The sequence below is a fragment of the Bidens hawaiensis genome, unplaced genomic scaffold (genome assembly GCF_021521415.1).
Source record: "Bidens hawaiensis isolate Kalapana, Puna unplaced genomic scaffold, B.hawaiensis_p1.1 tig00030154_1, whole genome shotgun sequence".
In the NCBI taxonomy this organism is placed as follows: Eukaryota; Viridiplantae; Streptophyta; class Magnoliopsida; order Asterales; family Asteraceae; genus Bidens; species Bidens hawaiensis.
Window position 1 is genome coordinate 149428 of NW_027494999.1, and position 18884 is coordinate 168311.

The window sequence follows — 18884 nt, forward strand, 5'->3', positions numbered from 1 at the left end:
TATTTGAACAACTCGTTTAAAATCTCTTGTCTTGGTCACCTATATATTATATATAAGTATTTATATTTTATAAAAGTTCAAAAATTAACCCAAAATGATTAAAACCTCTAATTAAAGTAAAACGACGATTTATCAATAGAAACATTTGTGTCCACGGATCGATACTTGGTTCTTACCAATACTATTCTACATATACGATAGGTACACTTGCCTATTTTGTGTGTGTTTAGTCTTTGTAGAAATCACTTTTATAAATTTAAAACACGATCTTGTGCAAAAGCAACTCATTCCATCCTTTTTATATTTTACAAGCCGCACGCGCAAGCACATCAGTGCCAATCCCAGAACATCCACCTTCAGATGAACCCAAGATAGATGTAGTAAATGACTCAACTGAGGATGAGTCTGATGAATCTGATGATTCTGATGATCAAAATGGCAATGATGGAAAAGGTGTAGAAGTTGCCAGTGTTGTGTCCCCTCAAGTCACAATGACTGAGGAACAAAGGGCAAACATTGAGCTAAGTATGATGGAAGCTAAAAAAAAACATCCCTTAGTTGTGAAATTGAGAAGATTTGGAATAAGTTTTGAGACTCTGGCTGCTATGAATGATGATGAGTTGAATCAGAGACTTGAGGAAGGAAATGAAAAGATTAAAAGAGCGATGCAACAAAAGAATAGAGATGCTCATAAACATAGAGAATATCTAAGGAGGCATGGATATTCTGAAAAAGATTTGAGCCACTTCAATCATGATAAGCTCCAAGATCTCTACAATAGTGAAAGAGAGAAAGTGATAGAAAAATGTGTAAAAGAAAATGAAAAGATTGAAAAATTGGAAACTTTGAAAAATGAAGTTTGGAGGTATGTGTGGATACCTGCTGGAGAAAGGGTTAAAACCTGAGATAGTTGGGAACTTATCAAGAGAATCAGTGTTGGACCAGTACAATAAACTTAAAAGAAAGGAGAAATTGAAGAGGGTACAAACTAAGAGCTCATCCAAGCAGTCTGAATCAACCGATGAACCTCAAACAAAGAAAAGAAGAATTCAAACTTTGAGGGAACAGTTAAAAGAACAAGTCAGACTGGTTGAAACCCCAACCCCTCAAGAAGTTAAGCCTGAACCTGAGGATGAACTAATTGTTCCTTGGGAGAATGAAGAGATGATCAATATTCTAAGGGGCATAATGATTAATCAAAGGGGAATGGATGAAGCTTCATTTAATGCCTTAGAAAAGAAAGACTTGAAAGAACTTTTCTACATGTAAAAGGCTGACTGGGAAAAGGCTCTGTGGGAAAGTGATAACCCTAGAAGTTTTGTTGATGGGGTGTTTGTGCCTGCAGGATTATCAAACAATCCAGGAATACAAAAAATGATAAAAATTCTATGGAAAGAGCCAGGACACAATGTTGATGGACTTATTCACATTCCACCTGAAATGGTCGAATCAATCTACATTAAAACTTTCAACTTGGAGCCTAGAAAACCCAAGAAGTCTATTCCATTCAGGCCGCCAATTTCAAGAAGATATCCACAAGGTGGAAGAGGTGAATCAAGTAGGAGTGGATCACAAAGAACAGAAAGACCACAATCTGATGTGGATCTGCCAAGACAACTCTACTATGATTCTGTTACTGAGTCTCTTAAAATAATTATGGAAAGTAGGCAACTGAGAGACATTGTTGTGAGGAGTGACTTTCATGAATACACTCATGAACAACTGGAGAGGATGGCAGATCTCAGTTTGTATGATTACAGAAATAGAAGCAGGAGGGCTAGAAGACAACAGAATGATCTATCCAAGTACCTAAGAGAAGAAGCTGACAAAGGTTTCCCATTACTAAAAGAAAAGAGAAACTGGAAAACTGTCCAATTTCACCGATCTAAGAGAACTGCAAAGTTAAGAAGGATGGACATTGCTGAAAGGAACTACAAGATAATTGTCAAAGATAGAAATCCTTTGTCAAATATGAATACATGCATCAGTCTTCAAAGAAGAATGACACGCCCCAACTACACAGTTCAAAAGAATGGCATCATTACTGAGATTGATTATAAAGAAGATGTTGACCAGTATGTGGTAAGAAACTCTGATGGAAAGGTACTGGGGATAATCAAAACAGATGAAGACTTGAGTTACCTGCATGATGAAGATCTGATGGATATAAGGGATTTGGTTATTCAAGAAAGTCACACTCACTACCAAATCCTTGATATCTTTAAGCTGAGAGCTGCATCAGTAATAGTTAACAGAAGACAAGTTGCGTACAATGAGAGTAAGAGACAAGACTCATAGAGTGGATTTACTTTGTAATGTCTTTTGATAGACTTTTGAATATGTAATTGTTTATGTAATTTGATTATGTAACTTTGATTTTGAATTTGATGTGTATTTTTAATCCTGTGTAAGTAACTATAGATTTGTTTTGGGACAGCTGAGGTGTTCCAATCTAGGGGGAGATTGTTAAGTCAAGATTTGACCCAAGACTGATCAGATTGGAGATTGGAATCTTCTCAACCTCCTCAGAATTCGCTAAGTATGGATTCGGGCACACCTTAGACTTCCGAGCAAGCTTTTACTTAGCCGGGTACGATATCCTGTCTATCGGGCAGGGTTACCTTCTTGAAGTCTTCTTTAGTGGATATCCAGGCAGGGTTTGCAAATTAGTGTATTACCGGGCAAGGTTCACTAGTTTATGCAAGTCCGGGCAAGGAGCAATTTATCAAGCAATTTTGTTCTTCATAGCCAAGTAAAGCTTACTCCCGAGTAAGCTTTAGGCTAACCAAGCTCATGAAGCCAAGTGATTGGAAGACCGGGCAAGGTATTCATTAATAAGTATGGTCCAAGTATGCTTGATGTCTTGATGGAATATCTTAAGAATCATCGGGCAAGGTTCAACACAAGCAAGGAATAGTGCCACCAAGCACACTTTGCTAATAATCTATTCACTAGCAAAGGGTTGAAGGGACCATTGAAGAAAAAGGTTGCTCGTAAGGGTTTGTCGGGCAAAGTCTGGCAAAGTCAAGAAGATTGAAGTCTACCCGGTGAGTATTTTACTTGGTAAAATACTCTTCAAGTAAAGTCTACCCGGAAACTGATCCCGGGCACACTTCTATGTTACCAAGTTATGAAGGATGGCAGAGCATACTCGGAAAGACAAAATTGTTGCAGAGCCTACCCGGAAGACTTGTTTTACACTTAGGATTATTTCTGAATATGTAATTTGAATATGTTTTATCATTTAGGGTTTCTAGAAGGAATGACAGCTGTCCACAGGTGTCAAGCCTATAAAAGGAATAATTAGGGCACACCTGTGGACACACACACACACAGACAGAAAGGTTGACAGACTCATTAATTCAGAGAAAATTTTTGAGTGTGACGGCTGTCTTAGAATAGAACGGACATAAACTTCCCACAAGAAACCCTAAATCGATTATCATTTTGTATGATGATCTTCGTATGAATGGAAATCTTTTGAGTGAATCTTGTGTCTGTTAGTTACATATGAATATTGATAGCAACTACCCTGTTTATTATTGATTCCGCCTTTAATAAACAGTAATATTTCTAAATATAGCAACCCGTCATTAACTCCCTTGTCGACACATTTATTTGTGTGAGTTATGACATGATTTGAGTAAGATCCAGCTGAAATCGGGGACATGACAATTATCATACTTTTGGTCATATGTAGTGATTATTCCAATGATGTTTTATGTCGTTCCACCACACAAACAAAAACCAAGTGATGAAAGTGTGGCCAATGGCTAGTGATGGACACACGAAAATATGTAGAGTGTGGTTATTTTATGCCATTTGGTCACACTTAGTGATTTTTTATAGGACGTTTTATATGATTCTGTCACACACACAAAAAACGAAGCAAGCATGGTGTGGATAATGCTTATGTATAGCCACACGAATTTTTATGTTTTCGGTGTAGCTGTGTCACACTTTAAGCCACACATAATTTGTTATCTCCATCAACTTTGTTATCATTCCGTCACACAACAATGTTTGTGTTGTGGCTAACTGTCATGTATAGACTCTAATTTTTTTTAATTTGAAGTGTGGCTATTGTTTTACTTTTGGTCACACATATTTAATGTGTTTCTATGTTGCCAATAGTGTGTAATTAGGCAACATATAATTATTTTTATTTTTTGTGCAGTAATATTAAACAGCTGTAAGCAAGAAAGACAAAACAAAATTAGAAACAACTTATATTAACAATAATATTCACTTAAGCAAATCTATACATCTTTTTGTAAGATATATGCAAAACAAGCTATACAATATACAAAATAACAACCACCTATATACTAGCTAAGGCGTCGGTTTTCTTGGCACTGCTCCTTGTCTTCTGTTTGGTCACCCTGTCTATCGTTGTGTACTTTGCCTTTGGCTTCTTGCCAGCTCTATTTGGGTTTTTTTGAGGATGGGAGTGGTGGTAGCTGTAACAACAGAATATGAAAAACAAATATCTATAATTAATGTCATATTTTGTAATTGAATAGAACAAAATAGGAACAAACCTCCTTGACACAAAAGATATGATCTCTTGTGATATTTTGTAATTGAATAGAACAAAATAGTAGGCATGCAAACGAACCGAACGTTCGGTGATATGTTCGTGAACCGTTCGGCGAGAATTTTGTTTATGTTCGTTTATTTAATAAACGAACGAACACAAACACAAAATTTGTGTTCTTTTAATTAAACGAACGAACATGAACACATGCTTAGTTCATTTATTTATGTATTTTTGGGAGAGAGCGGTCAAAAGGAGATTGGAAATCTAGAAGTCATGCAAAAAACCTCTTCAAAGTTCGATCTAATCAGGCAAGAATGAAAGCTGCTCAAGACCGTCAGAAGTCATATGTCGATAAGCGGCGACGATCAATCGACTTTAACGTTGGTGACAATGTGATGCTCAAGGTCTCTCCTTGGAAGGGAATCATTTGTTACCTCAATGATGGGAAAGTAAAGTCTAAGGTACATTGGGCCGTTTAAGATCATCAATCGTGTGGGTGAAGTAGCGTACAGGCTGGATTTGCCTAAAGAGTTAGAAGGAATTCACGCTACCTTTCATGTTTCTCCCTTGAGGAAATGCCTAGCTAATGACATGTCTCATATGCCGTAGTAGACATCGAGGTTGAAGAGCAGTTGAACTACATCGAACAGCCTATTGAGAAAGTGAATCGTAAGGAAAAGCATCTTCGTCATAAAGCTATTCCTTTAGTGAAAGTAATATGGAAGCATCGTAATGGATCGGATGCTACTTGGGAAGTTGAAGAAGAGATGCGCAAGTTTTACCCGAGGTTGTTTAGGTAAGAGTTAGGTTTCGGGGACGAAACCTCTTTTAAGGATGGTAGACTTGTAACATCCCGAAATTTCTAAAAATGATATTTAATATATTATTTAATTATGATGGAAAAGTTTACTTGAGTTAGCAGACGAAATAATAAAATAATAAAGATGGGAGGTTAAGTAGGCTTTATAGATGGAATTTAACATGGACTAAAAGGAAAAATGGGCTAAGATCCATGTGCTTAAGAGAGTATAAATACCCCTTAAAACCTAATCCTTTCCATTTCCATCCATCTCTTCATCATAGCCTACACCTTCAAAAACACACACTTTTCCAATTCCCGTTTTTGAGAAAATAGTCCACAAAGACACAATGATTCCCAGAGATCTAACCATCAAACCGGTCTCAAATTTAAAATGAGTGTTCATGGCATATAAATGAAGACTTCCACCAATCAAATCTTCGATCAGAGGTCGAGAAGTCCGGTTTTTATCAGCAAAACCGCAACAGAAAAAATTGAGTTTTTCCGGCAACTGTTTTAGTTTTCCGGCAACTGTAGCGGAGTTTTCCAGCGAATGTGAGCTGATGGTTTTATAGATTTGGGTGAGACGATTCCCTAGTCGCGTGAATCACTCAATTCCCGAGTTCATTTGATATAGTTTTGGTCTATTCGAGTGATTTCAAACATAAACCTCAAAGGTACGTTTTCGTTAAAAGGTTTACTTTTCGTGTACGGATTTGCATGAAAATTGGTAGGATGACAGAACGGGCCAAGATTCTTGATAAAGTAATGAACTTGCAAGTAAACGGGTTAGTTGGTTCATTTATGGAAGAACGAGTAGTGTTTGGTTTGTGAAAAGATTGGGTAAACGAAGTCGGTTTTACATGAAACTTGGTGGGTTAGTAAATCGGACCTTATTATGTGAGAAAAATGTAAACGTGAACATAAACAAGTTGTTGGAACGAAACGGGTTATACGGGCGCATATGTTTGGACGCATATGATGTTAGCGTATAAGTGTGTTTCTCCTATAAGTATGTATGCGTATAGGTATATACACCGTATAAGTCTAAGCAGCGCATAAGTAGAAGAGACCGTATAAGTATGTATATAACATATATGTATTTAACGTGTATATATGCAGCGTATATGTATGTGTATTCCACATATATGTATGTAATGTGTATGTATGTGGCGTGTATGTATATAAACATATATGTATGTGTAACATCTGGCAAATATTTTCACTAATGTAATCATGTTTATCCATCCTAATATCGTTTATTAATAAAATCTCCCTTTAATAAAGTCCAATATCTTGTAAAGTTAACAAAAAGTCCAAATTTCGGCACGAAACGAGAAAAACGTGCAAAAACCTCGGGCAACGAGCCAGAAAATAAATAAATCATTAGATTGATTAAACAATCTCAAAATTCAAAATATATATGAGAACATGTGAGACAACATAAAATATAATTTAAGGAGACTCAAATCACGAAAATTCAAAAATAAGCAAACACGAGTCAGTACAGGACCCAGAAAGGACTCCACATAAACTTTTTCAAGAAAATGGTTTTTATGGTCCATACTGTTAGGAATTTGATTTCGTTTAAAGTCTGACAAAAATTATTGAAACGGAATTCGTTTGGATATTTAAAATACATAATACATTAAACGAATAATCGGAAATCACCTAGTTGATGATCAAAACCCCTCACATACCCCCCCACCCCCTAGGCCGCCCCACCCCTCCCTTGGACAACACACCCCTACACTTGTACCACTCCCCTTCTCCCAACTCTTTCCCTGATCATTACCTTCTAGAAACAATACACTTGTTAATTCCTAAACACTCCACCTTAACTCTAAATCACCAACTCATAAGTCTACTCCCTCTTCCTATTCCCCCTTAAAAGCCACGGCCCAAAACACCCCTAATCATCCAACTCAAATTCAAATTTACTATTAAGACACAAATAATAATCAAGATCAAGATAAATGGAGGTTTATAAGATCAATAGGAAGGATTAAGCTATTAAAGAGCTATTAGGAAGGAAGCACAACACATCTCTCTCACATAATCACTACTTTTCATCTTTCAAAATATCAAGAATCAAGTAAGTATTATGTTAAGATTGATTAAGTATTGATTATGAATATACAAGATTTGATGTTTTTAAGTTTGAAAGATTGAAAAATTGATAATGTGTGTAGTGTATGTATATGTATGTGTGCCGTGGGTATATGTATACATATGTATGAGAGAATCAAAACTCCATACACATGCATACATATCCTAAAGACTCTATATTGATTATTAGATTGAATATGTGGTATTATAATCTCTTGAATATTTGATGAATTTAAAAGAAATTGATTCTAGGGTTTATTATTGGAATAAAGTTTAGGATTGATTGTTGATCTTTAAAGTGTTAGTGTGAACTTAGATGGTTAAAAATTGTTGTTAGAGATGAATAAAGAAGGAATATGTTCATAATTGTAAAAATTAGGTATTTTTGATATAAAGTTAATTAAGAGGTTTTGAATGAATTCTTGAATCAAAAGAAGTTGTAGGAACAACTTAATTGAAAATAGGATAGATTGCATGCTAGAAAGAGTAGATAGAACTTGAAAATTTGTTAAAGTTACTTAATAGGGAAACTTTAATCTAAGAAAAGATGAAAATTTGATTTTTATGTGAATTCTTGTGATCGATGAAATCAATAGGTGATTAATAACAATTTAAATAAGATGGGATGAATAATTAGAAACTTGGATTAGTTAAAACATTGTTAAAATAAATAACAATATGCTAAAGATATAAATTTTGTTAAATAGTGAATTAAAAGAATAAAATGGGAATAGATTATCTAGGATGCATGAAACCCTATCAAACTAATTGAATGAATGTTACTTAGAATTACATTTAATCAAAGTGTAAGAATTAGATTAACTGAAATTATCAAATAATAAAAGTTACTAAAATAGGAAAGTTTATTAAAACAACACTTAGGAAATCTATAAAACTGTGATTCTTTGATTGATTAAAAGGTTGATAAAGATGGGAATACTATAATAGTGATTAATCATAAAGGAATAGAAACTTCTAACATGATGATATTAAAAAGAATAATACTTGGATCATGAACACATAGATTCTTTAAAAAAAATTAAGAATCTTTGTTTAAAAAGTAATATTTTGGAATTATTATAAACTCATAAAATAAGTTAAAATCTGGATTTTTAGGATATTTAAACATAATTGTATATATATAAATAACAAGTTTAACTAGCAACATTGTTAAGGTAATCTAAAATATGAACTAGGAACCGAAAAACCCGATTAAAAGTATCTTATGAACATATATAGTCAAAACTGCAATTTATAATAAATTATATGTTATTATATGTGTGTTTAGTTCATAGAATGATTATAATAGACTTGTGCAATTTATTTGAAAACGGTCGAAAAATCGGCTTTTTAATCAAAAACCGACACAACTATTAGGGACTGTTTTAGAACAGCCCTTAAAGTGGTAAAATACTCATGTATAACATAAGTTAATACATGAGAAAATGACAAGATAATAAAACTTAGTCCTAAACGGTTCGTGTCGCGAAAACCGACACGAAAACGTTAAAAAGTTGCTATTTTATGTAAATATTAACAAAAATGAAAATAATATATTTTCACAAGTTAACTTGTAAAACTTGACTAATATATATGTAACAAGTATTTTCCATAATTTATAAGTTACATTTTAAACGAAAAACCGAAATAATACATTTCAAGCATAAAACCGACAAAACCAACAAAACCGACAAAACCGACAAGTTTTGTGAAAAATAGAAAATTAATATTTTCTTAAAAATTTCCAGCAACTGAAACTTAAAATATTTTATTAAATTTTAATTGTTTATTAATTAATTTAATTAATTAAATAAAAGTTAACAGAAAACCAAACTATATGTACTCGTTTATTTGGTTATGTGTATATTAGAGTAAGACTAATAAATTAAAAGAGTTTTGTATAAAAACTAAACTCAAGTTTTTATTAAAAAAACGTGTTCTAATATAGGACACGGGATTTTTGGAAACGAAAAGCTACAAAACCGTGAGTTTCTTTATCGAACCCCCCCCCCCTCGATTTTTAACTGGAATTGTTTTCAAATCGATATTTAATTGTGTTTTGAGGAAAAGCATATTCTTTATTACATATGTATATTATTGATATTTAAAGGCATTTTATTTTACAAACCGTGTCAAACCCGGGATGAGTCTACTTGGCTAAATAACGGTTACCCCTAGAAAGGGGCACATAAATATTAGTAGATCTATTGGGGTGACGCCCCCCCCCCCCCCTTCTAATCGCGTTGGGTTAAAAGTGGGAATATTTTGAGTATGGTATGTATCGTGTTATCAACTATGATAGCCATACGTAATTTTGTATTCTTAGCTAGTTTACAACAGCACGATTTGTTTAAGAAGTAAAATGCCTATTGTTTTGTGATGTAATGACGGTAGATTATTACACACGGATTTGTGATATAATGGCAATAGACCATTATACACTGAATATTTTAGATATAATTCGGGGTGTAGTGACGATTACACACGAATTGATATCAGATATAAAGACGGAAGATCATTATATGGATTATGTTTTTGATTCATATATATATATATATATATATATATATATATGGACTATTTTGATATAAAGGGAAACTCACCAACACGTTGTGTTGATCGATATTTTAATATGCTTTTCAGGTAAGTGAAGATTTCGAGGTGGCATGGAAAGTAGGGCGTGTGGTGTTTGAACAAAGTTGAAATAATGTAAACCGTGCAATAGCACGTGTGATAATGTAAAATATTTTCTTTAATAAAAGATAATGCTTTTATTATTAATTGTCTATTGTTATTGGCTATCGGCATCTTTCATAACGCAAATGACTTAAGTTAAGTCTTTCGTTGTGTTTAGTTAAGATTTTCTGGGTGTGACAGTATGCATGCACCGTGTATGTATGCATTTACCGTGTTTATACATATAAACTTATATGTATGTATGTGGGCGTATATGTATGTATGCCCGTATATGTATATATAATACGTATATGTAAGACTTACGCGCTAGACGACTTATGCGTCAGATGACTTACACGCCAATAAGGACTTACACGTTAAAATGATTTTCCAAATACACGAAAGATAAATATCGTATACGTACGTAAACGATAGATATGGACTTATATGATATATGAAGATAAGTAATTAATTAATAAGGAAATGTAACGTTTATAAAACGGGAAGTATAATATAATTAGGAGTATTTAAGTGATGCTTGTTAGTTGATACACAGTTAGCCGTGCACAACTCAAGAAGGGCATAACCGTAAATTCATAAAGTAATCGCTTACAGGTGAGTTTCTAGCCCCATTTCCTTGTTATGTTTTCGGCGTTGTGTGCATACTCTATGTGATTAGTTAATACACTTACCTTAAGTGGTAGTGTATGATATATGAATATGTATGATATGTGAATATGTTATGAATGTTGTATGTATGACATGTGAATGTGTTATTAATAACCTATGAATGATTTAGGAAGTACACAATTATGAAGGTAATAAAATGAATGTATGATGGTATGGTTTCATAGAAGGAAGGGTACCGGACCCTAATAATATCCGAGGAAGGATGGAAACATGACCCTAATAATATCCGAGGATGGAGGGTACCGGAACCTAATAATATCCGAGGAATGAGGGAAACCGGACCCTAATAATATCCGAGGATGGAGGGTACCGAACCCTAATAATATCCGAGAAAGGAGAGAAACCGGACCCTAATAATATCCAAGGATGGAGGGTACCGGAACCAAACAATATCCTAGGTATATAGGGCGAAATGCTCTTTACAATGTAAGGTTAGTTATGAATGTATTGTGTATGTTAAAGAAAGAATGTATGTATGTATGTATGTATGTATGTATGTATGTATGTATGTATGTATGTATGTATGTATGTATGTATGTATGTATGTATGTATGTATGTATGTATGTATGTATGTATGTATGTATGTATGTATGTATGTAAAAGGACGATAAACAGGTTAAGTAAGTAATATGTAACTTCATATACGTATATAATGAGCATTGATTATGTACTTGATTACTAATATTCTGTTTTTGTTTTTAGGTTATTAATTTGTCGAAGAACAGGTTCTTAATAAAATTTCTCTCTTTCTTCTACAAACTTATAACTTGAAATTGGGTAAAGTTTTAAACTTTTATGCTAGTTTCACTTTGAATATGTTTGATTGTGATGTTCAGATATGGCAGAAGAGGATCAACCCAAGTATGCTTTTGAAAAGAAGCATAACATGTGTGCTCTATTGCAAGTCACACCTGACAACGAGCCGGTGACACCAATGATTACATGGATGGCTCGATCAAATGTCAACTTTGCTTTCACTGAATGTCTTGTTATCTACAGAAATCACTCACTGGATTTCTGGAGATCAGCAGAACTTGTTGAAGACATCAATGGAAAGAGAATCGAGGCAACTGTTGCAAGACAAGAAATACACATCACTGAGAGGATGATAAGAAGATGCCTATAGTTGAATGATGATAACCATTATCATATAAACTTCAATACAACACACCTGATGAAAATATTTGAAGAGACAATAGGTTATCAGGGAACTGTACATGATGGACAGTTTCAAAAGGGGATGTTTCCAATGATGTATAGATTCCTCATTCATCATGTGATACAGGGGTTTGCTCCAAGAAAGGGGTCATGGACTTTGATGAGTCATGACTTAGCAAATGCCACTGTTGGGATTATGTGTCCTTCCCTTCAACTTTTCAAAGATGATATTTGATGGACTGGTAGCAAATTTGAAGAAGGCAGAGAAGGACAGATTCTTGCAATACCCAAGGTTCCTGCAGATAATCTTTAACAGAGAATTAAGAGATTTACCCACTATGGGAATTACACACCTACTGCAGAATCCTAATACATACAACAGAATTAAGAATCCTGGAGTTGCAAATAGATTCAATTCTGAAGTTCTATTTGAGATCTTGCCTTGGTTGTTGAACCATGAGTTGAATGTGATGCCAGTGCCTGAGTTAAGCTCAGAGGAGGAAGGAAGAGATGATGTAGAGAGTGATGATGATGGCTCTGATGATGAAGATGATAATGTTGATGGAGATGAAGGAGGTGGTGGAGTGGCCATGAATGTTGATGCACATAATGAGGGGGAGCAACTTGAAGATCAAGAACAACCCATTCCAACACCACCACAATCACCACCAAACAATGACCAACCCATTATACCATTACCACCACAAACTCCACCACATCAACCCACTCATTCCCCACCCAAAATCCTAACCATTAGCCAACCTGAAACATCAAACCATATATCCCCAATACCACAAACACCACCAACATCCGGCCCTATACACTCAGATCCTTTCATCCCAAGCCCACATCATACACAATCACCACAACAATCCATTTTCCAAACTCACACCACAACCCATGAACAAACTGAGTATGAACCATTTTTTACATCACCACCTACAACACCACCCACTGACATTGACCTGTTGACCCTGTTAAAAGAGAATGCTGAGTTGAAGAGAAGAAATGAGGAGGTCACTATGGAGAATGTCATGTTATTAGATCAATTGGTAAGGGCAAAAGTGAGAATTCAAACCCTGGAGCAGGAGGTTGAGAAGACCTCAGCTGCCCCAAAACAGGGGGAGAATGAAATAATGCCAACTGACTCGTGTGTGAATGTTGAGACTGTAACTGTTACAGGTGTAGAGACTGTAGACAGTTTGAAACTGATCTTAAATGCTTATGATGATTGTGAGGAGGATAGTGAGGAGAGAAGAGTTGAAGATGATGAATATGAAGGTGACAAATCAGAGGTGGAAGAACAAGATTATGACTTTAATGATGAAATAATGCATGTTGAGTGGAGTGAAGAGATTGATGAAGGGACAGGGGATGAGATTGAAAAGACAGATGTTGAGGAGAATGTAGCTGCTACTGACTTAGCTACTGATGTTTTCAATGCTACTGATATAGCTACTGATGTCTTAACTGACATAGCTACTGATGTCTTGACTGATGTACAGAAAGAAGTAGAGACTGAAGTAATGATTGATGAAAATTCTACTACTAAGGAGCTTATAAACATTGAACCAGAAACTGATCAACAAGCTAGTTCCAAGAGAGTAGAGCATGATCCAGAACTGGAAGCACTTGAGAAAGAAATAGATGACTTTGTACAGTCTGAAGATGAAGAGGATGAGAGAAGAAGAATTGAGGAAGGTAAAGCAAAAGTCTGTGAAGAAGAGCCTATTAAGGCATATCCAGAGAAAGATGTGTTGTTTACAGATGATGAAATTGATGCTGCTGCTGCCTTAAGAGAACAAGAGAATATTCTAAGGGAGACAAGGGATAGGGAGATATTGGCTCAAACAGTGACTCCAGAAGAAATGGCAGAGCTAGAAAATTTGATCAATCAAGCCAATCTTGCTAAAGAAATTTTTGAAGAGGTGGCTGATCAAGAAGCAATTGAAACACTGATTATGATGAACAGAACTAAGGAAGCTGACAATTCCTTGGCTATGGTGGTTAGTATGTTTCAACCACAAAGCCAACCTGAAAAGGAATCTGAAAAGGCTTGTGAATCTGAAGAAATGCCACAAAAGGAACCTGAAAGGGAACCTGAAAGGCCTACTGGTGAATCTATTGAAGAAATGTTGGCTAATATCACCAGAATCAAGATGGAAAGAGCCAAAAGGTTTGAACAAGTATATACAAGAAAGAGAAAGTTTGATGAACAGAAAAGAAATGATGAGAGGAGATCAAAGAGAGGAAAATGGGATGAAAAGAACAAATGCTATGTTGAGACTCCTGATGATGAGGGTGATAATGATAATAGTCCAATCAGAGCAATTCCACTGCAGACACTGCAACCTGGTCAACAGATTCTAGGTGTTCCTGATGTACCTGCTCAAACTGAATCAAACCCAGAGCATCCACCCTCTGATGAACCCAAGATTGATGCTATGAAAAACCTAACTGAAGAGGAGGATGAATCTGAGGATTCAGATAATGATAATAATCCTGATGATGATCAAGGAAAAGGAGGTGAAGCTGTTAATGCTGAATCTCCACAGGTTGAAATGACTAATGAACAGAGAGCCAATATTGAGTCAAGTATGAGAGAAGCTAAGAGAAATCATCCATTGGTTGTAAAATTGAGGAGGTATGGCATAAGTTTTGAAACTTTGGCTGATCTTGATAATGATCAGTTGCAAAAGAGACTTGACAAAGAGAGAGATGGTTTCAAGAAAAGGATGGAACAAAAGAATAGAGACTGCCAGAAATACAGAGAATATCTCAGAAGGCATAATTATTCAGAGAAAGATCTGTCTCACTTCACAGTTGACCAACTCCAAGACCTTTACAACAGTGAAAGAGAAAAGGTTATTGAAAAATGTGTAAAAGAGAATGAGAAGACTGAGAAATTGGAAACTTTGAAGAAGAAATTTGGAGGTATGTGTGGTTACTTGCTTGAGAAAGGGTTAAAGCCTGAGATGGTTGAGAACCTATCTAGAGAATCAGTATTGGATCAGTACAACAAACTGAAAAGAAAAGAAAAATTGAAGAGGGTCCAAACTGAGAGCTCTACCAAACATGTTGAAACATCTGTTGAACCTCAAATAAAGAAAAGAAAGATAATTACTCTGAGGGAGAAACAGAAGATACAGGGAGAAAAGGAAGTGTCTAAGGAAGTTCATGTTGTTGAAACCCCTAATCCACAAGAAGTGGATTCTGAATCTGAAGATGAACCTTGTATACCTTGGGAAAATGAAGAGATGATCAACATTCTAAGGAATATAATGATTACTCAAAGAGGAATGGATGAAGCCTCTTTCAAGGCTTTGGAAAAGGAGGATTTGAAATATCTCTTCCATATTCAAAAGGCTGAATGGGAGAAAGCTCTAAAAGAAGGTGAGAACCCTAGATACTATACAGATGGAAGTTTTGTACCTGCTGGTTTGTCAAGAACTCCTGGTATGGAGAAAATGTTGCTAGCTCTTAGAGATGCAGGAACAAATGTTGTTGAGCTTGCCAACCTTCCAACTGAAATGGTTGAAGCAGTCTACATCAAATTCTTCAATTTGGGGCCCAGAAAACCCAAGAAGTTTGTTCCTTTCAGACCGCCAATTTCAAGAAGATATCCACAAGGTGGAAGAGGTGAAAGTGGAAGAGGAGAATCAAGTAGATCTGCACAACAAAGATCAACAAGACCACAGTCAGATGTGGATCTTCCTAGAGAGATTTACTATGATTCTGTGTGTGAATGCATAAGAGTGATTATGGAAAGTAGACAACTAAGAGATATAGTTGTGAGAAGTGATTTCTATGAATACACTCAAGAACAATTAGAAAGAATGACGACACTCACTTTGTATGATTTTAGAAACAGAAACAGAGTGGCTAGAAAACAGATGAATAATCTTTCTAAATTCTTAAGAGATGAAGCAGACAGAGGATTCAGATTCCTAAAAGAAAAGAGAAACTGGAAGACTGCCCAACTTCACAGATCAAAGAGAACTGCAAAGTTAAGAAGGATGGATATAGCTGAAACAAACTACAAGATGAGTGTCAGAGACAAGCATCCACTGTCAAACATGAACACATGCATAAGTGTTGAGAGAAGAATGATACGCCCCAACTACACAGTCCAAAGAAATGGCATCATTACTGAAGTGGAATACAAAGAAAAAGATGACCATTACTTGCTGAGAAATTCTTATGAAAAAATACTGAGGATTATCAAAAAGGATGAAGATTTGAATTGCTTACATGATGAAGATCTAATGGATATTAGGGACTGGGTCATACTCATTACCAAGCCCTTGATATCTTCAGAATGAGAGCTGCATCAGTGATAACAAACAGAAGGCAAGCCGCTTACAGTGCATGGAAAAGACAAAATTCCTAGACTAGGCTTTTACTTTGTAGTGTCTTATGACCGCCTTTTTGAATATGTAATTGTGGTTAATGATAATTGAATATGTAATTTTACTTTTAGTTTGATGTGTATTTTGACTAAGTGTAAGTAACCTTAGAAATGTTTTGCGTCAGCTGAGGTGTTCCAATCTAGGGGGGAGATTGTTGAGTCAAGATTTGACACAAAACTGATCAGATGAAAGATTGGAATCTTCTCAACCTCCTCAGAATTCGCTAAGTATGGATCCGGGTTCACCTCAGACCTCCGAGCATGCTTTTACTTAGCCGGGTATGATATTTTGTCTATCGGGCAAAATTATCTTCACTAAGTCTCCTTTAGTGAATATCCGAGCAGGGTGTTGCAAACTAGTGCATTACCGGGTATGGTTCACTAATATATGCAAGTTCGGGCAAGGATCACTTTATCAAGCAGGATTGTTCTTCTTAGCCAAGTAAAGTTCATTTCCGAGTAAGCTTTAGGCTAACTAAGCTCATGATGCCAAGAAATTGGAAGACCGGGCAAGGTATTCATTAATAAGTATGGTCCATGTAGGCTTGATGATCTAATGATATATCTCAAGTATCATCGGGCAAGGTTCAACTTAAGCAAGGAACAGTGCAACCGAGCACACTTTGCTAATAAGTTATTTTCTAACAAAGGGTTGAAGGGACCATTGAAGAACAAGGTTGCTCGTAAGGGTTTGTCAGGCAAAGTCTGGCAAAGTCATGAAGATTGAAGTCTACCCGGTGAGTATTTTACTTGGTAAAATACTCTTCAAGTAAAGTCTACCCGGAAACTGATCCCTAGCACACTTCTATGTTACCAAGTTATGAAGGATGGCCGAGCATACTCGGAAAGACAAGATTGATGCAAAGCCTACCCGGAAGACTTGTTTTACACTTAGAATATTTCTGAATATGTAATTTGAATATGTATTATCGGATAGGGTTTCTAGAAGGAATGACAGTTGTCCACGGGTGTCAGGCCTATAAATAGAATAATTTAGGGCACGCCTGGAAAAAGACACACAAAAAGGCAGACAGTCACATTTATTAAGAAAGAATATTATGTGTGACGGCTGAAACCTTCCTTATCAAGAAACCCTAAAACGATTATCCACTTTGTATGATTCATTTATATAAATGGAAATATTTTGAGTAAATCTTGTTTGTGTTGATTACCTTTGAATATTGTTTAAGCAACCATATGTTTGTTATTGATTCCGTCTTTAAAAAACGGTGAACTTTCTAAATATAGCAACCCGTCATTAACTCCCTTGTCAACACATCTATTTGCGTGAGTTATGACATGATTCGAGTAAGATCCAGCTGAAATCGGGGACCTGACATATTCTTAGTCTAGTATGATCATACGTTCGTCGTGTTAGCCATCGTTCAGTTCATCTGACATCGTGCTTACCGACATCATTATTTATTTGCTCATTGGTTAATTGATTATCTCACTTGACACTGTTTGCCTTTTATATTATTATTATATAATCATGAAAATCTGGTGATTTACTCACTCAACCTAGTGTTGACAAAATCTATTGTTTTTTAATGCGTATGCAGGTTATCGTGTGATGTGATTCTCAAGCTTGTTTTGAAGAAAACTTAGGGTTGCATGTTAGAGAAAAAGATTCAAGAATTAGAATTTTGGATTTTATTTTATTGATTTAATTTTAAATTATGTACTTTGGTTACTTTGATGTATATGATTATTTAATTTAATAGATATTGTCACACTTAATATTGCATGATAGTACCTTGAGAGCTGTGAGCAATCAGCTCGCGCCCCGGCATTTCCGCCTTAGGTTGGGGTGTGACAGTATGTTAGATGGTTGACTTGATTGAAGACTACCACCAAAACTACTATTTGTGACAAAAACAGTTTGAATCTTCGGGCTAGGAGCTACCACCGATTGTGATGAATTAAAGTATAACCCGATGTCTTGAGTTACAGTATTACTCTTCATCATTTGTTTCTTGCGAACTTCAAGTTCTTGTGCTTCCAATTTTTCAATAAATCGAGCTAGAGGTAATCTTGCATATGTAATCGGGTTTGATTGTTGAATCATAATGACAGTCTCCCATTCATCAGATAAAGAATCAGCAAGTTTGTCAATGTACTCATACTATTGCTTATCAATGCCCAGTTGCTTCATTTCATTCACCAGGTGACAGTACCTATTAATCAATTGTGCCATTGATTCACCTTTAACCATAGTGAAAATATCAAATTCCTTCCTTAAAAGAGCAATCTTGGACTTTCTCATATCTGGATTCCCTCTATCTTTGTTCAGTAATGCTTCCCAGATTAAGTGACACGAGCCATTGTGTTGTAGGAGTTGGAAAATCTCAGACTTAACGGCTTGTTGAAAAAGATTCATCATCTTCTTTTCCTTATGAAATCTTTGTTTCTCAACTTCGGGTATTTGGGATAACCGATAGCTTGTACCATTCTCATTTCGTGGAATAATGTACTCCACCTCAACCGTTTCCCATGCATCATA

General features: G+C 35.5%; 1 pseudogene across 1 annotated transcript in view; it reads left to right on the plus strand.

Moving 5' to 3' along the window:
• The first annotated feature begins 1656 nt into the window (after window positions 1–1656).
• LOC143579882 (uncharacterized) overlaps window positions 1657–18884 on the plus strand; it is a 41876-nt pseudogene continuing 24648 nt past the window's right edge. Inside the window, exon 1 of the transcript XR_013143545.1 lies at window positions 1657–2103. The product of XR_013143545.1 is annotated as an uncharacterized LOC143579882 (transcript). The remainder of the gene's footprint in view (window positions 2104–18884) is intronic.